Genomic DNA, 18211 nt, shown 5'->3' with positions numbered 1-18211 from the left:
TCGGTTATGCCTTTTATAATAAAAGTTTCGAGAAAAAAGTTATTTTTTTTATTTATTATTTATTATTACTTATTAAATTATTAATTATTATTATTTATTAAAAAAAATACTGTTAATTATTATTATTAGAAATTGCCTTTATTTTTAAATTTCGCTAAAATAATGACGCTTAAAATGTGACTTTTTTCCGGTGAAAATAAAAAGCTTAGCTAAATTACAAAAACACCGCAGCTCAATTTACATAAATTTGGTATCAATCGATCTGACCTTTAGAATAACCAAGTTATTTAGTTTTTTTGACTCAACAATTAAGACAAAAACTAGCGGTGGTTCAGTTCCCGGGATGGCAACAAAGTGAATTCCGATTCCCCAGTCAAACAGTTTTACGGTAATTTTACTCAACACGAATAAACGTTGATAATTATGAAAAAGGTTTTCTCCAAGATCAACTTTGCTGAAGATAGTATAGGGTTTTCCAATAGGAGGGGTTATTTTGATATTCAAAGAAAAATGGTATTTTTTAATATAAATGATCGGATGTTTATTTCATTATAAAGAGGAAGGTATGCCGTTAATAGTGGAAAATAACATCACGCAAATGACCACCACGGCCACACTAACAGGACAATATCCTTTTTATGCAATTTTCCATAACCGAATTGCAAAGTGGCTGCCCTATGTCCTCGATAGCCTCACGAATTCCGTCTTTGAGATCTTGAATCGACCCTGGGCTGTTGGCGTCGATCTTCTCTTTCACGTGGCTCCAAAGAAAAAAGTCACAAGGTGTTAAATCACAAGATTTCGGTGGCCAATTGTGATCACCTCTTCGAGAGATAACACGGTCCGGAAACTTTTCTCGTAAAAGATCAATGGTTTCGTTGCTTGTGTGGCAAGTAGCGCCGTTTTGTTGAAAATAAATGTTGTCCAGATCAATACCATCCAATTCCGGCCATAAAAAATCGTTAATCATCTCTCGATAGCACCGAATAACACCTGTTATTGGAAAACCCTTTAGTTGCCGTTGAAGTTGTAGGTGTTTTAAAATTATCCTGAATATTCAAATTTTTTGCATCAATTAAGGCATTACCGAGTTGAGACATTCGTTCATGCCTTCATCAAAAATTGAGTCATTTGCAGCCTCTTCACCCGTCATCGTCGAAATCGCATTTTTCTTCATTTGCTGTATTTTCGTCATCGGTTGGAATTTCATTCATCAACGCCAAAATCTCTTTCTCAGATATATTGTTAAATTTTTTATCCGGAATTACCATGAAAACCAACAAAACCTAAAAAAACACGAACACTTAAAAGCACACAATGACTAAAAAATTTGAGCTCCGCCTTTAGGCGGTTTCATTTTAGGCGCGATTTTAATACATTTAATTTACTAAATGCCAGTATATTTTTCTTCTCATAAAAAACATTTCAAATTTCATACTCAACAGTATTTTTTTTTAACTCTGTGCGACGAAATTATCCAAATTTTTTCTTTGTATTAGGTGCGCAACTAAGTTCGCGCTGTTTGTCAATAGATGCCGCCAGCAGTGTGTGCTAGTCGATTCAAACATAACCTAAACGTCATAAACCAAGCTTAGACATATGGTAAAAAAACTGCTTCGACACATTAGTGATTTTGTTTTGGTATCATCTACTTTTGGTTTTGTGAAACTGTCTGATTTTGTGCCGAATAATCGTCATTTGCGGGAAGTGTTGATTTTCCTCTTTCATTCGAAAAAAACGGCGGCTGGAGCGCATTGAGAGCTACAAAAAGTTCCTGGAGATGCTGCTTTAAGTGAAACAACGTGCCGAGATTGGTCACGTCGCTTCAAAGATGGTGGTTTTAATGTTGACGACCATCCGCGTGCCGTGTGAAGGAAGACCAAAAACCTTTGAAGACGCTGAATTGGAGGCATTGCTCAATGAGGATCCGTGTCAAACATGAGAAGACCTTGCTTCAGTATTAGGAATTACCCGCCAATCCATTTACAAGCGATTGCATGCTTTGGGAATAATTCCGAAACAGGGGACCTGGGTTCCTTTCGTTTTTTCGTCTGTGAACAACTGCTCCAGCGGCAAAAAGGAAGGAATCCAAAGAAAAGAAAGTCATGGGGACTGCCCGGTCATGCTTCTACGTCGCCTCGGCCAAATATTAACGCTGCGAAGGTTATCCTATGTATGTGGTGGGACCAAGATGGTGTTATTTATTATGAACTGTTAAAACCAAGCGAAACCATCACTGGGGATCGGTATCGACTTCAATTGATGCGATTGAGCCGAGCACTGCGCGAGAAGCGGCCGCGATATGCGGAAAGGTATGAAAAGGTGATTCTACAGCATGACAACGCTCGGCCTCCCGTTGCCAAACCCGTTAAAACCTACCTGGAAACACTGAAATGGGAAATCCTACCCCACCCGCCATATTCTCTAGATATTGCGCCGTCCGATTATCACCTGTTTTGATCCATGGCGCATGGCCTAGCTGACCAGCAGTTCCATTCATATGAAGACGTCAAAGAATGACTTGATCCGTCGATAGCCTCAAAAGATGAACTGTTTAACCGCGACGGTATACGAGACCTACCAGAAAGATGGAAAAAAGTAGTAGCCAGCGATGGGTAATACTTTCAATGCTTAACTTGTAACCATTTTTTCAGAATAAACTTGTATTTTCATAAAAAAAATAGCGAAAACATAGTTGTAAATTTGACTTTCAAATGAATCTTCTGCGCATCGAAATAAGCCAAACCGATGGAGTTTGAACGTACCCAGGCCCACTTATATTATATTAGTTAAGTTTTGGAAATATCCTTTTCATAATTTTTTTATTTTCGTATTGTAAATTCCTCTTATTGTTGACTCCACTAAAAGGCGGTTCTGGGTAATAGAGGGTTAAGGGACTTTACTTTATAAATGTAGAGATGTATGATACTTACGTATGCAAAGATATAATCAGTTAGCTGATTAAATAAATTAAATGTTTCTGAATTATTATTATTAGTTTTTTCAAAATATAAAAAATCTAATTTTCAATTTCACCTGCAATGTCGAAATGACTCTTCCCCAGTGCGTTTTTAATCACAACTGAGCTTTGTTTTTAATAATTGGGAAACTACTCAATATGCCAGTATTTTCCCACGGCGAATAGATGCCAAAATTTGCAGGACATTTAAATGATAAATACTCCAATATGTGTTCAACTAAATGTTCATACGTACATGCATACATACACACACACACACACACACACCCACACACACACACACACACACAAATACATATGTATGCTTGCGTTTAACGAATTAAGTTCAGTGCTTTTGTTCAGCAGTTATTGTTACAAACAATGGCCAAAGGACGTGGTGGCGCAGTAAAATTTTAATATGCAAAATGAAAATTGAATAAAAATTGACAGAAATGCCAATAATCCTTTAATAACTGGCACGACCAACCAACCAACCAACCAGTCAACCAAATGGACAAACAAATAAACAAATGGCGGCTGCAACGGTGGCGACATTTAACGGTTGTAAATATATACATTTTGCGCGATATTTGTGTGTAGTGGGTGGACCAAAAAGTTTTATGTTTTTTTCCTATATTTTTAAACACATTTTTGAAGTTCAGAAAATTTTCTTATAAAGTGGGTGACAAAATGACAAGGTCCCACATTTTGATAAGTTTTAACTATATTTGTGTCGAATTAATTTTAATGATTTTTTTTATTAAACTATATTTCATTCTTTAACAAAACTAAAGGGTTTTCCATTAACAGGCGAATGAATTGCGCTATGGAGAGATGATCGCGGACATAGGGCAGCCACTTTGCAATTCGGTTATGGAAAATTTCATGAAAAGGATATTGTCCTGTAAGCGTGGTCGTGGTGGTCATTTGCCTGATGTTATTTTCTACTATTAACGGCAAACCTTCCTCTTATTATATAACCCTATATGTAAATCCATGTTTCAAATTTTATGCAACATTCAGTTTCCAATGAAATTTCTTACTTATTTAGAATTTTTAGAAAATTTTTGAGTATGCAGTTTAAAAGTTTATTTAATTCAAGTGGAATAAAGCAGAAGTCTAAGGGCTCAAAATTATCATTGATTTTTGATAATTTTTTCCCAGAAAATTTTGCCCATTTCTTCCATATAACGACGCACATTTTTTATGGAAGAAAATACCCTTATTTACTTATGTGGCGCTACAATCTTATGCCGGTTTTGGCCGAATCCAAAATAGTCCGCCAGCTATTTTTGTCCTGCGCTCACCGGCGCCAGTTAGAAATTCCGAAAGCTGACAGGTGCTGCATCACTTGGTCCTTCCAACGAAGATGTAGCTTTCTTTTTCCTCCTCTTCCTTTTTTGGTTACCGTTTCGTCGGTTCGCCTTATTGGAGTGCCTTCGTTCATACGTGTGACATGGCCAAGCCACCACAGCCGCTGTATTTTTACACGCTGAACTACATCCATGTCCCTATATAGCTCATACAGCTCGCTGTTCCACCGCACACGATACTCCTCACCAACGCAGTGGGTACCAAATATCTTACGGAAATTGTTTCACTCGAAAGCTCCCAAAACTTTCCCATCCGCTGTTGATATTGTTCATGCTTCTGCGTCATATAGCAGGACGGGAATGATGAGAGCGTTTTGTATAGTGTCAGCTTGGTCCTTCGAGACAGAGCTCTACTTCTCAATTGTCTACTGAGCTTAAAGTAACACCTGTTGGCAAGAGTTATTCTCAAGACCCACATTGCTCGCCTCTCTTTAAACTGAAGTATGCTGAGTATACAGCGCGGTTGGTTTCGTTGATAATGTCAATACGCTCGACAGAACTTTATATGCGTTGTTAAGCAAGCTTATCCCGATGTTAAGCATTGCTTGACAGCATCCATAGAGAATCCATCGCCCATACAATGCATGAATTAGGATTCCCATCGAAACTTGTTCGTTTGACTTACGCTGAAAGGCTTACGAAAGGAAAAGTTTCTATACAACGAAATATGACGAGCTCATTTAATATCAGCCGCGATGTAAAATAAGGTGATGGATGCCCTTTCAACAAGTACCTTCAATCACGAGATCGGGGCACCTATTTTCTAGATCCGCTCTGACTATAGCATACGCGGACGATATAGCCATTGTCGCCCTTAGTAGACGCTACCTAAAGGACATCTTCCTAGTGATAGAAAAAATACGAGGTGGCAATAAATGTAAACAAAACCTAATATATGAGGATCTCAAAAGTCGCAAAAGCGTCTGGCGTTATTGACATCGAAGACTTCATAATAAGTAACAACAACAGCAAGCAGGACAGCACAGCTGATAGGATAATGGTCAGCATTGCGCCACGATGGTGGTGAACTGCGCTAGCATAAAACCCGATATCAAGATCTCCCTCATCTTTTATAAATCGATCAATCGACCCATGTTGATATACGGCGCAGAAATTTTGCGCACGTATCTTTCAGGCGAGGAGAATATTTGGCGCAAAATATTAAAGTATAATATTTGGTCAAATAAGTGAAGAAGATGTCGAGCACAGAATCAGGCACAATACGGAGCTGCTAAGTCTCTGCTATGGGGAAGAAATTGTATGCTTCAAGCCGCAACGCTTCAGATGAGCAGGTTACATCATCCGCATGGATGGCAGCAGGCCACACAAACTTCTGATGGACTACAATCCTTTCTTCTCAAGACCCAGTCGCAGATCAAAAACAACTTGTCTGAATAACGTAACCGCGGACCTGAAAAAAAGAGGCTGCAAAAACGTGTTAAATGGAAGAATATTGCTGAGGCAGCTAAAGCCCACTCCGGCCTGTAATGCTAGTAGATGATGATGATGAGAATGACAAGAAAAATCAACAAAAAGATCAAACAATTCGATGAGTTCTTTTCTATCCTGGACTGAGTTCGGATCTTGCGTCAGCCGATTACTAACTTTTCCGTTCAGAAATGCTCTTCCCATGCGGATCCTGGTTAAACAAGACGGAGAAATCGTGACTTTTTGCCTCTAAGTATTTATAAGCAATGGTCCCACATCGTATTTACTTCGAAACTTAAGTCCCCCTTCCTGGTGACGCATCACCGGCTATTGTCGTCGTCCAAGCATCTGCGTTTTACGATACGAGACTTTTAGAGTGTAAGTTTTCTTCGACTTTACTACTCAGTTGCCTACTTAGTCCAAAATAGCACTTGTTGGCAATAGAGATTCTACGTTGGATTCCAAGGCGGACATTAAAATCGATGTTAATGCTAGTCCCTATATAGGTGGGTAGGTATAGTGGTTGTCGGTTGACGGACCTAGGTCTGTTGTAGGCCCATTGACATACCAGCAGCGCTGTCCCCTCTCCTCACTCTATATTGTCCTCATTGAACCAACCTGTGGCTTTAATATGTCTTATAAGACTTGTTATTTTTATATTGGCTTCTGCCAAGTTATTCAGGGAACTTTTTCCTAAAATATTAAAGATTCTTCTATTCAGAGCCATGTACCCGCATAGCAAGTGCTCTATAGTCTCTTTTTCTTTAATGTCATTACAGCTTCTGCAATAGTCGTTATAGAGTGCTTCCAATCTACTGGCATGCCTGCCAATCAGACAGTGCCCTGTTAAGACCCCAAAAAGATTTCTGATGCTCTTCCTGTTCAGCTTCAACAGTCCGTTTGTGCGGCCCATGTTCCATTCTGGCCACGTCGTTCAACTTGTTGTACAGGTCAGGGACTGAGACCATAGCCTGTGGGCAGCTCTGATAGTGTGCTTGTCTATAAGCATCTTACAAGTTGCTAAAGGTATAGGTATGTTCGCTTTGTCTGGTTGGATCGGCGATGTTGGACCCAATCACGCTAGTTCATCTGCTTTGCAGTTGCCTTCTATGTCTCTATGACCCGGCACCCAGAGCAGGTTTATTACAAAGTACTGTGATAGTTCTGTCAAAACGTCGATACATTCTCTTACTGCCTTCGAGTTAATATTAGGCGATTTTAAACCTTCCAGGGCCGATCTGAATATATGCTTATATCTTTTATGGTGAGGACGCTTTTATTTAGGGCTAGCAGGCCTTCCCTAGTCCCTATATAAACGAAGTGTCTTACAACTTCGAAATCATAACTGTCAAAAGTGAGGTGGGTGCCAATACGCGAGTGCGCCGACTGTTTATTCGATCACAGTACCTCGGCTTTTACTCATTCACTACCAGCTGAGAAAAGGTAGAGTTAACAGCGCGGCTATTAGGGCCGGTGATGTCAAGGTCATCTTATTTGTGGCGTGCGTCTTGATGGTGTTCCACAAATGCAGGGATATACAGTTTTAAGTCGACTACGAACGGGAGATATTTGTTTTTATGAGGAGCTTTTTCATGGCAGAAATACTCTCGGAGGTTTGCCATTACCTACCAGCGGGCGACGCTATTTGAAAATGTGTTCGTTCATTGGTGTCTCGTTTATATTGAAAATCTACATAAAAAGTAGTAAACTTTCGGTTCACCCTATAGTGTATATCGTAGAGTGTGCACAGTACCGCATAGCAAATGTATGCGGACTGGCGACAGTCGCGGTGGACGCAGTGGTGCGGAGACGAAGCGCTAAACCGCTGTCAATGTTGGGGTATTAACGCACCAATTACAGTCAATAAATTGCAGCGTGCCACTTGTGGCAGCCGCACGCGTGCACACATACACACACACACACACTCATCGAAACAAAAAACGAAGCCAAAGATTGCCTACGGGAAAGATTAACATAGCACTCTGCGGCTATTGTTTCTGTTGTTGTTGTTGTTTATGATTTCATTTTGTTGTTGCATTTGTGTTGTGTCACAAATTTGCGTTGACAGTTACGCATAAAATTTCCCCTATACACGCAGCAATAATTAATTTGCATACGATGATATACTCGCACACAAAGTTCTCCACCCTTTACGCCCAACACAGCAAGTCCTTCCGGTCGTGTGTCCTTTTTCGCATCCAGCGAAAGGATAGTAGAAGTTGTTAGTAGTGGCAGCAGAGGCTTTGAGCCACTCAGCATTTTGAGCTCAGAGCTGATTGAAAAGAACCAAAGTCATAGGTGGGTAGGCGAAGGCGTGCAGCGGGGAATGGATATGGAATATTGCGGGAATGATGAATTTAACTTATTAATAAATGCCCACGTATGGATGGGGAGCCCACACAAATGAATGGATAGACCAGGCAAAATGGTCCATTGAAGAAGTGTGGGTCAGGTGGCAGTGCAGGGGATGGGGAAAGTTGGAAAGGTGAAGAAGCATCGTTCAAAAAGCAGTTGACAGATAAGTGCTGAAGTGCCTATGCATGCATCCATCCATGCGAGCACACGCACACTCATGCTGGTATTACGTGCATTTTATACACAGACATACATACACACATGCATACAAACATACATACATACGGTGTGTGTGTGTGTATCATGCGCAGATCCCAATTAAATTTTAGTAATTTGCTTAATTAAAATTCACTGGCGGCGTTTAATGTCAATCGCGTTCATTTTAGCTGGCACACACATACACACACACACATACATACTTGCAAATAGTAAATTTTTAACCACGATGTATGTAAATATTCGTATATTTGCAATCTGCATACATAAGCATGCGAGTTTTTACTCGCCTTAAAGCGGAAACCATGCGAACGGGTAAAGGACATCCGCTTCATACTCGCAATGCAGCTACTCATAATTTTGAGCCATAGGCAGGGAAATGCATGAACACTTCGGATTTGCGTTTGTTTCTTTTTTTTGCATGTTGTGTTGCAACATGTTGCAAGTGCAGCACTTTTAAGCGATTAAGTGGCTGGGCGGTGGTACGAGTGGTCCTTTTTTGTTTTGTTTGTTTTTTGATAGCGCAAAAATTAAAACTGCTTGAAAAGCTGGGGAAGCCTTTTGAAAATGCTATTAGAGAATATGTTGCAGCGTTTTGTGTAATTTTATGATTTTGCTGCAAACCCTAAGCGTTTGCTTAATGTTAATGAAAAAACGTTCTAGTAAAGTATCGCGAATCAAAGGAAAAGATGTGCGCAAAAGGGTTTTAGGCTTAAAAATACGAATTTAATTTAAAAACCTGCCGGAAAAGAATTACAATAAAGGCAGGGACGCCAATGAATATTGGTGGCATTCCAATCAAAATCAATTGTTAGGTTAGGTTAGGCAAAGTCGCTGTCTGATGACGCATCTAGGCCAAATAGAGGTCCCTTCTGATACCACTGGAACCATCCCATTCTTACTACACTCGGCCCTCTTTAAACCATCCTCTGGACTTTATAAATCTAGTTAGTGCCTGTTGCATTTTATATTATATATGCGTTGCTATCCAGAAAAGTGATTCCGAGCAAATTACACCTTCTTCTACATAGAGGCTTGCACCCGCATAGAAGGTGATCAACTGTCTCTTCCTCTTCTACCTGTGGGCAAAAAGTAAGGGGAATTTGGTTGTAAAATGAAAAATCTTTATTTATTCTTGTAAATCAATTTCATCCCCTTCAAAATAACCCCCTCTCGATGAAATACACTTATGCCAACGATTTTTCCAATCCCCGAAACATGCCAAATAGTCCATTTCCGGTATAGCCATCAGTACCTTCTTCGATTCAGCTTTTATCTCCTCAATCGACTCGAAACGCGTTCCCCGGAGTGGTCTCTTGAGTTTTGGGAATAGCCAGAAGTCAGACGGAGCCAAATTAGGCGAATACGGTGGTTGCGGAACGATATGCGTGGAATTTTTGGCGAAATGGTCACGAAGAACGAGTGCAGTGTGAGACGGTGCTTTATCGTGATGCAAAAACCAAGAGTTGTTGGCCCATAATTCTGGTCTTTTTAGACGAATTGCTTCACGTAAACGAAGCATAATGCTCAAATAATATTCCCTATTAACAGTTTGGTCAGGTGGAAGGAATTCATAGTGCACCACACCACGAAAATCGAAAAAAACTGTCATCATGACCTTTATTTTTGAACGACTTTGACGTGCTCTTTTCAGTCTGGCCTCGCCTTTAGCACGATATTCGCTTGATTGGTCGGTTGTTTCAGGGTCGTAAGCATAAATCCAAGTCTCATCTCCCGTAATGATGCATTTGAGCTTGTCCTGATAGTCTGAAAGCATTGTTTTACACACATCAACGCGACGACTTTTTTCCAAGAAATTGAGAGTGACATTTCGTAGGCCCAAATGGTCTTTCGAAGTGGTTTTCACAGATCCTTCTGATATTCCGATCATATCAGTGAGGTCTTTAACAGTCAACCGACGATTTTTGAGCACTAACTCCTTCACTTTATTGACGTGTTGGTCATCTGTTGACGTCGATGGTCGTCCGGAGCGCTCTAAGTCATCAACACGTTCTCGACCCTCTTTGAAGTCTTTGTACCACTTATAAACATTTCTCTGCGACATGGTCGAATCACCAAATGCCTTCTGCAACATGCTAAACGTTTCCGCAGCCGAAATTTCATTCCGCGAACAAAATTTGATGGCACTTCTCTGCTCAATCAAATCAGACATTGTAAAAATCGAAAAATGCACTCTTGGTCGTTTGGTAAACACAAGCGTAAATATATTACTGATAATGACATTCACATGAAAGTTGGCCCAGATGTTATCATGAAAAAAATAACTAGAGCGAAATTTTAATCCCGCGAAGTTTGACAAATAAATTCACCTTACTTTTTGCCCACAGTTATACATACTGTCGCCTCAAATGTTAGTCTTTTTAATTATTTTTTCCTATTCAAGACGATCTACCGCGAGTTATTTCTTGCCTGTTTAAGAAATGCTTTGCGTCCAGGTTAACGGGGACAATCCATTATACCCCGAGTTTCCTCGCGAACCTCGCCTTGGTGTAATGACTTTCATACAATATCTTCTGTAGCACTCTGTATGCATTCATCCACTAAACATGGCCAAGTGAATTCAAATGCTTTACTAACACATTTTTTGGGTGTTTGGCCGAGCTCCTCCTCCTATTTGTATTGTGCGCCTTGATGTTTTCACCCAAATCGAGCGCCCTGCAGTTTCATGCCGACTTCGAAAGGCCGATGGTTTGTTTTGTGTTTTTGTGAGGCGTTTTTCCATGGCAGAAATACACTCGGGGGCTCGCCATTGTCTGCCTAGGGGCGACCGCTATTAAAGAAAGTTTTTTCTAACATTTGGTGTTTCATTCCCGGAGATTCGAACCAGCGCACTTCCGAATGGTAGTTCATCATCATCTTTTGGCTCTACAGTTCTTTGTGAGCTTTGGCCTGCTTCACGTGGGACCTCCATACGTCTCGAACGCTTGCGACTTTTTTCCAATTCGTTACATTATACTAAGTTTCTTGATATCGTCCTCTAGTTCGTCGGCCCATCTTGTTCTCGGCCTTCCTCTTGCTCTAGTGATTGTAATGTGACCCAGCCATCTTAACCGCTGCGCTTTGCTGAAACGTATACAATTTTCGTCCTTTATCTGTTGATCCAGCTCATCGTTCCATCTTATCCGCCACTCGCCGTGATCTTTGATTGCTCCGAAAATTCGTCTGAGTACTTTTCGTTCGAAGGCTTGCAGTTTTGTTTTATCTGTTTTAATTAGCGTCCACGATTCAGCTGCTTAGCATAATACTGGTCTAATGATTATATTTTATACAGAGTCAATTTGCATTGTCTGTTTAGTAGTTTTGATTTGAAAAGTTTCGTTAAATTCGTAGAATTCTTTTATCGATGGTTAGGCTCATTGAATTGTCTCTACTCAGTTTGAAGCCTAAATAGGTAAAGGTTTCAACGATTTCAAAAGAAAACTCGCCCATTTTCAGTTTGCTTGATGTTGATTTATTTTGTCTGGACATCATCATATATTTCGTCTTATCTTCGTTGATTTTAAGGCCAATTTTACTAGCAGCAATTTCAATATCAGCGAAGGTTTTGGTTAGAGCGTGGATATTTTTGCTGACAATTGCTATGTCCTCTGCGTATGCGAATAATTGGGTAGTTCTGTTTAAAATATGTCCAGTCCTTTTTGCGTCACTTAATTCATCGATGGCACAGCATAGCATATGGTTGAAGATTGTTGATGAGAGCGTATCCCCTTGTCTTACTCCAGTTTTAATTCTGAAGGGGTCGGATTTTTTACCTTAAATCAATACTTTGGATACAGTTTCTTTCAGAGTCATCATCACTATTTTGGTTAGTTTGTCTGGGATTTTGCATTTATGAAATATTGTGGGAATCGCCCTCCTGTTGATGCTATCGAAAGCTTGCTTGAAATCAACAAACAGCATGTGCATCCCAATGTTATGCGAATGGTAGTTATGCATAAAAAAAATCGGCTTCGGCGGCTGCCTGCTTTGGTCTTACAAAATGGATCCTTATATCATAGATATATACGGACATATATATAAGTATTCTTTTTCTTCTTGATAACCTCTTAAGCGATTTGGGCCGAGTTTAACAAAGCATCGTTTCTTTCTCGTGCTAACTGGCGCCAGTTGGATATGCCAAGTGAAGCCAAGTCCCTCTCCACCTGATCTTTTTCCAATAAACTTCACTTATAACGCCGGTGTTCTTCTATTTTTGTGGAAACTTCGGCTTAGATCGGCGTTCTTTGAACAAGTAACTAGTAGGCTCCTAAAACTTCATGTGCTGAACGACAAGACATAGCCGACCTAGGTGCGATAAAAAAATATCTGAACCGCTAATCTCTCTTAATCGTTCTCTATTCATACTGTGGTTGGCACCATCAGGGAACACTGCCTTTTGGAGATGCACGACAAGAGAATGTACTCCCTAAAAATGACTCTTGTCGCAGCTGCGGATATGAGGATGAGATGGAGAACCAAATCCGAGTCGATATACATTCGCAATCTCTGGAATTTAATAAAAGAAGCTCATGGGTTAGACCAAATTGGAAGAGTCCGATTAAGTGGTGTCACAATGAGCTGTTTGGCCTAAGTGTGCTTCCAAGCGCTTAGTGTAGAGTGGCAGCTACCGCAACCTAATGTTTGAAGATGTAAATACTGTAGAGGAAAACAAATGCTTTTGGTGAAAAAAAAGGTGATGAAGAATAGACATTTGTTAAGCAAAAATTACGATGTTTTATTATTGGGCTGGCAACTAAGTAATTGCGGATTTTTTTTTTTAAATCAAAGACAATTTTTCAATGGAACTAAATAACTTTATTCTGTAATACGGCGGCCGCCGTAGCCGAATGGGTTGGTGCGTGATTACCATTCGGAATTCACAGAGAAGTCGTTGGTTCGAATCTCGGTGAAAGCAAAATTAATAAAAACATTTTTCTAGTAGCGGTCGCCCCTCGGCAGGCAATGGCAAACCTCCGAGTGTATTTCTGCCATAAAAATATCTGCCGTTCGGAGTCGGCTTGAAACTGTAGGTCCCTCCATTTGTGGAACAACATCAAGGCGCACACCACAAATAGGAGGAGGAGCTCGGCCAAACACCTAACAGAAGTGTACGCGCCAATTATTTATTTATTTTTATTGCCCATTTTGCTCAATGACCTTTTGCCATCTTTCAGGCAGCATCATAACCCCACGCTCATAAAACTTCTGGATTTTATTAGCAAAAAACTGAATCAGGTACGATTGGGCATCATCATCGTTTTTGAAATTTTTACCATTCAAGGAGTTTTGTAAAGATCGGAATAAATATTAATCAGATGGTGCAAGAACAGCACTATATGGTGGATGTGGGCAAACATCCCAACCAAGGTCCAATAATTTTTGCCAAGTGGCCAAAGATGTGTGTGACCTTGCATTGTTATGATGGAATGCAATACCTTTTCGATTTGCCAATTCGGGCTACTTTTCTTCAACTGCATTGTTTAATTTCGTTAGTTGTTCAATGTAGACATCGGAATTGACCGTTCGGTTGGGTGGTAAGAGTTGAAAGTAGACAACTCCTTTGTAATCCCACCAAACTGCTAACAAAACCTTCTTTTAATGAATATCAGCTTTTGATGTTGTTTTAGTTGGCTCACCTGGCCTGCTCCATGATCTTTTCCGTGTTGTGCTGTGATTATTCGAATCGATTATTGCTTTGATTAGGGCGTCATCAACTTTAACTGGACGACCAGAGCGCTTTTCATCTTTGAGTGAAAAATGACCAGCCGTTCTTTTAAGGCTTCATCACCATAAACAGCAGTGAGTTTGCGATGCGGTTTTCCCTTTGCGGAAAGAAAAAAGCAAAATATGACGAAAACGTTCCTTTTGATATTCCATTTTTCAACGAACGCCAAACGAAAACTACGCAACCAATCAAAAAACTTTTTTACTGATTGACAGCTAAATTGCCAACTATCAAATAGCAAAATGTGTCTTACATTTGAACCTCGTCTGCAAACCAAAAAATTCAACTGACGTCATCTATGAGTGAAATCCGCAATTACTTAGTTGCCAACTCAAAAGATTTTTTATTTATTCATCAATGAAACATGAAACAAGTAAATAAAACTAAATTCAGTCCAAAACAAACTCATGGACAATGAGAGTTAGAGTTTTTAGTATCACAAGGATGAGCGGAAATTTAGTTTTAACATATAATATAAAAAGTGGGCGTGGTTTTTAGATAATTTTAGCTGCTTGAAGCCTACATACGTCAGTTGTGTTATTTTATATTAAAATATTTTTAAGTCATCAGCATATAACAGAAAATTAGCAAATGAGAAGCCGTTAATAAATAAAAAAGGGGGAATATACCTAAAACACTTCCCTGAAGCGCAGCAGAGCAGGCAATAAACGTTTCACAGGATATACTATCAATCGTGACCACACAACGCCTTCCACATGAGTAGGATGTCAACCATTGCAGGGAAACGGAAACGCAACCGCTGCTTCCTTGCGGGTTCCAGTCCAGAGCCATTCTCGTGATGCTATCTGGTGGTTTTCTCAATGTGTGACCTATCCGTCGCCCCTTTCTGCGTTTGAAGGGTTCCTCGTTCGTTAATCTCCACAGTGCGTCGTTACTGAGGTGGTTGGCCAGAATATTTTGCAGATGATGCGGATGCATTTGTTGATGAAGGATTGTAGCCTCTGTGTGATGGTGTTAGAGGCCAGCCCTGTTTCGCTTCCGTACAATAATACGGACTTCACGCATGAGCTGAATATTCCTAGTTTAGTGCACATTTTTATCTGCTCCACCATCTGCCGTGATGATGCAGCCAAGGTAGCAGAAGCTTTCGAGAAATTCCGTCGGGCATCCGTCAACCAATATCACCCTTGCGTTATTGTGGTTAACTGTCATGTCCTTGGTCTTGTCGATGTTGGCCTCCTGTCCGACAGTGCGTGCCAGAGCGACTAGTTTGTACTCCTTCGTTTGCATGTCAGAGAGTTTGTGAGAGAGGAGACAGATGTCATCGGCGAAGTCCAGGTCCTCAAGATGTCTGGTGAAACTCCATACGATGCTTGTTTTGTGCAGGGTCAGTTGGCACATGACGTGATCAAGCACGATACCGAAGAGAAGGGGTGACAGGGCTTTGATGAGACGGATTATCTTGGCGGGAACTCCCTTTCTACTCAGTGCCATCCATATTGCGTCTCGTTAGATAGTGTCGAACGATTTCTTAAAGTCTACGAACAGCATGTAGAGCGAGTAGCGTCACTCAACTAATTCCTCTTCTTCTTAATTGGCGCGATAACCGCTTACGCAATTTTGGCCGAGTTGAACAAAGCGCGCCAGTCGTTTCTTTCTCGTGCTAACCGGTGCCAATTGGACACACCAAGTGAAGCCAAGTGCTTCTCTACCTGATATTTCTAACGCAGAGGAGGCCTTCCTCTTCCTCTACTACCACCAGCTGGTACCGCATCGAATACTTTCAGAGCCGGAGCATTCGTATCCATTCGGACGACATGACCCAGCCAACGTAGCCGCTGGATCTGTATTCGCTGCGCTATGTCTATGTCGTCGTAAAGCTCATACAGCTCATCGTTCCATCGCCTGCGATATTCGCCGTTGCCAGCGTGCAAAGGTCCGAGAATCTTACGCATAATCTTTCTCTCAAACACTCCAAGCGTCGCTTCATCGGATTTTGCCATCGTCCACGCTTCTGCGCCATACGTTATGACGGGCATGATGAAAGTCTTGTAGAGTGTTAGTTTTGTTCGTCGAGAACTCAACAGCTCAGTTCCCTGCTTAGTCCAAAGTAGCACTTGTTGGCAAGAGACATTCCACGTTGGATTTCAACTAATTGTTCTTCTATAATTCGAAGTATGTTGGCTTGGTCAACACAGCTTCGGTGAGGGCGAAAGCCAGGTTGCTCGTCTCTTAAGGAGGATTCGATGTCTTTGAGCTTGGTGTGTGTGTTCACGGCTACAATTTTGTAGATGGCGTTAATAGGGTTATTCCTCGTCAGTTGCCGCAGTTAAGCAGGTCGCCTTACTTGGGCAGCTTCACTATGATGCCTTTTGTCCAGGACGGAGGCAGCTTTTCATTACTCCAGACAGCGGTGATGTGGGGATGACGAATTTCCGCTGATATTTACGGGTCGGCAGTCATTAGTTCAGGCTGTATGCCATCTTCGCCCGCAGCTTTGTTGAGCTTCAGCTGCTTAAATGCGTCCTTAATCTACGCTAAGCTGAGGCAGGATGCAATTAAGATGTGTATATCTATAAGTATTTCGATTATTTGATGCTATTAAATAAAATTGAATTATCAGTAACAAAATTTAAATTTCAGCAGAAATCCACCATGAAACCAAATAAGTGATTTTCAAATTAAATGTTTATCTTTCCACTTCATATCATTAATTTTCATTCAATTGACGCTTCTGAAATTTCACTTACTAATTGGTGACCTGATGTTATCCCTTAAATAATTTCACAATTTTCGCTTAACCCATATTGACTTTCTGCTCATGGCCATGCACACACCGATAAATGCATAACAAGAATAAAAAACAGCAACAACAATGCATAGTATTAAATTAATTTCAATGCTTTTTGTTTTCGTAGGTGAAAGGTGTGCATGCAAATTCATGCAATCGATGAGGTGTGTCGATGAAGGGCCAATGCTTTGTTGGCATTGAGTGCCGATAATGAGCTGTCAGGTTACATAAATGTTATGATTACGCCTTAACGGTTGCACACAAATACAAATACAATTGACGGTGGTGTGACATTTAGCTGCATATTCAGCTCATAATTCACCCACCCACAGGAGTACACATGAATAACCGCATAATATATGCAAATTAAACACTTACAGATCGAACTAACAATGTGTGCGTGAGTAAGCGAGTGAGTGAGTGAGTGAGTGGATTTACAGTTTTGAAAATGATGCGATAGGAAGTAATTACCTGGTTTAATATCGAAAAGAATTTGTGGCCATTTATCGATTTATTTAAAAAGCTGACAACTGCCGCACTACCGGAAGCGCATTGCTTGTCCTGCTGCATGTGCATGCGTGTGTGTGTGTGTGTGCATCAGTGAGCGAGCTTCCATTGGTTGGATATAAGAAAGACACACTTTCGCTTTACTGTCACACTTTGATGTTGTTTTCAGCTGCATAATTATTGTTTATAGCCATTAATGGCCACATGGCTATGTGCGCATGTATGTGTGTGAGTGCGGGAATTGCCACTGTGTCATTGCATTCAATGCGAGGCACGTCAATTGAATACAGTTCAGCGACCAGAGCGTAATTAAATGTATTGTTGCGGTATTAAATGAATTTAAATAAAATATAAGGAAGTGGAAATGTTTAAATTATTTAAAATGTGAGCGTATGAATGTACTTAGTTATATATTTATAGTAATATCACAGTGCGACATCAAAAATCAAACCGCACCGGACCTTTTTTTTCTGAAAATATACCTATTCAATAGCAAAACCCTCGCTGGGTTTTTAAAAGTTAGCTCGATTTTTTTTTTTATTGCGTTTTGAAGTTTTCTATTTTCATGAGATTTTGGAGTTTTACCTGTACGCTAAATTTGACTTATAAATGGACCTTTGTTTGATTTAATCGATTTATTTTGTCATAGCTTGATGCAGAAATTTCGTACATGTACAAATAAACTTATTTTGAGAAGAACCTATATCTCAATACGCAATTTTGAATACCAAAATTTCGAAAAATTGTATGTTTTTACCATTTTTTACTGTAATTATGAAAATAATTTTACACGTAACCACCCGTTATACACATTTTCCGATTTTTCTATTTTTGCTAGTATTTTTTCCAGATACGGTTTTCCAATGAATATTGGATGTAACAAAATGTGATCGTGA

This window comes from Anastrepha ludens, chromosome 6 (genome assembly GCF_028408465.1).
Source record: "Anastrepha ludens isolate Willacy chromosome 6, idAnaLude1.1, whole genome shotgun sequence".
Taxonomy (NCBI): domain Eukaryota; kingdom Metazoa; phylum Arthropoda; class Insecta; order Diptera; family Tephritidae; genus Anastrepha; species Anastrepha ludens.
This window is presented reverse-complemented; position numbering follows the sequence as displayed.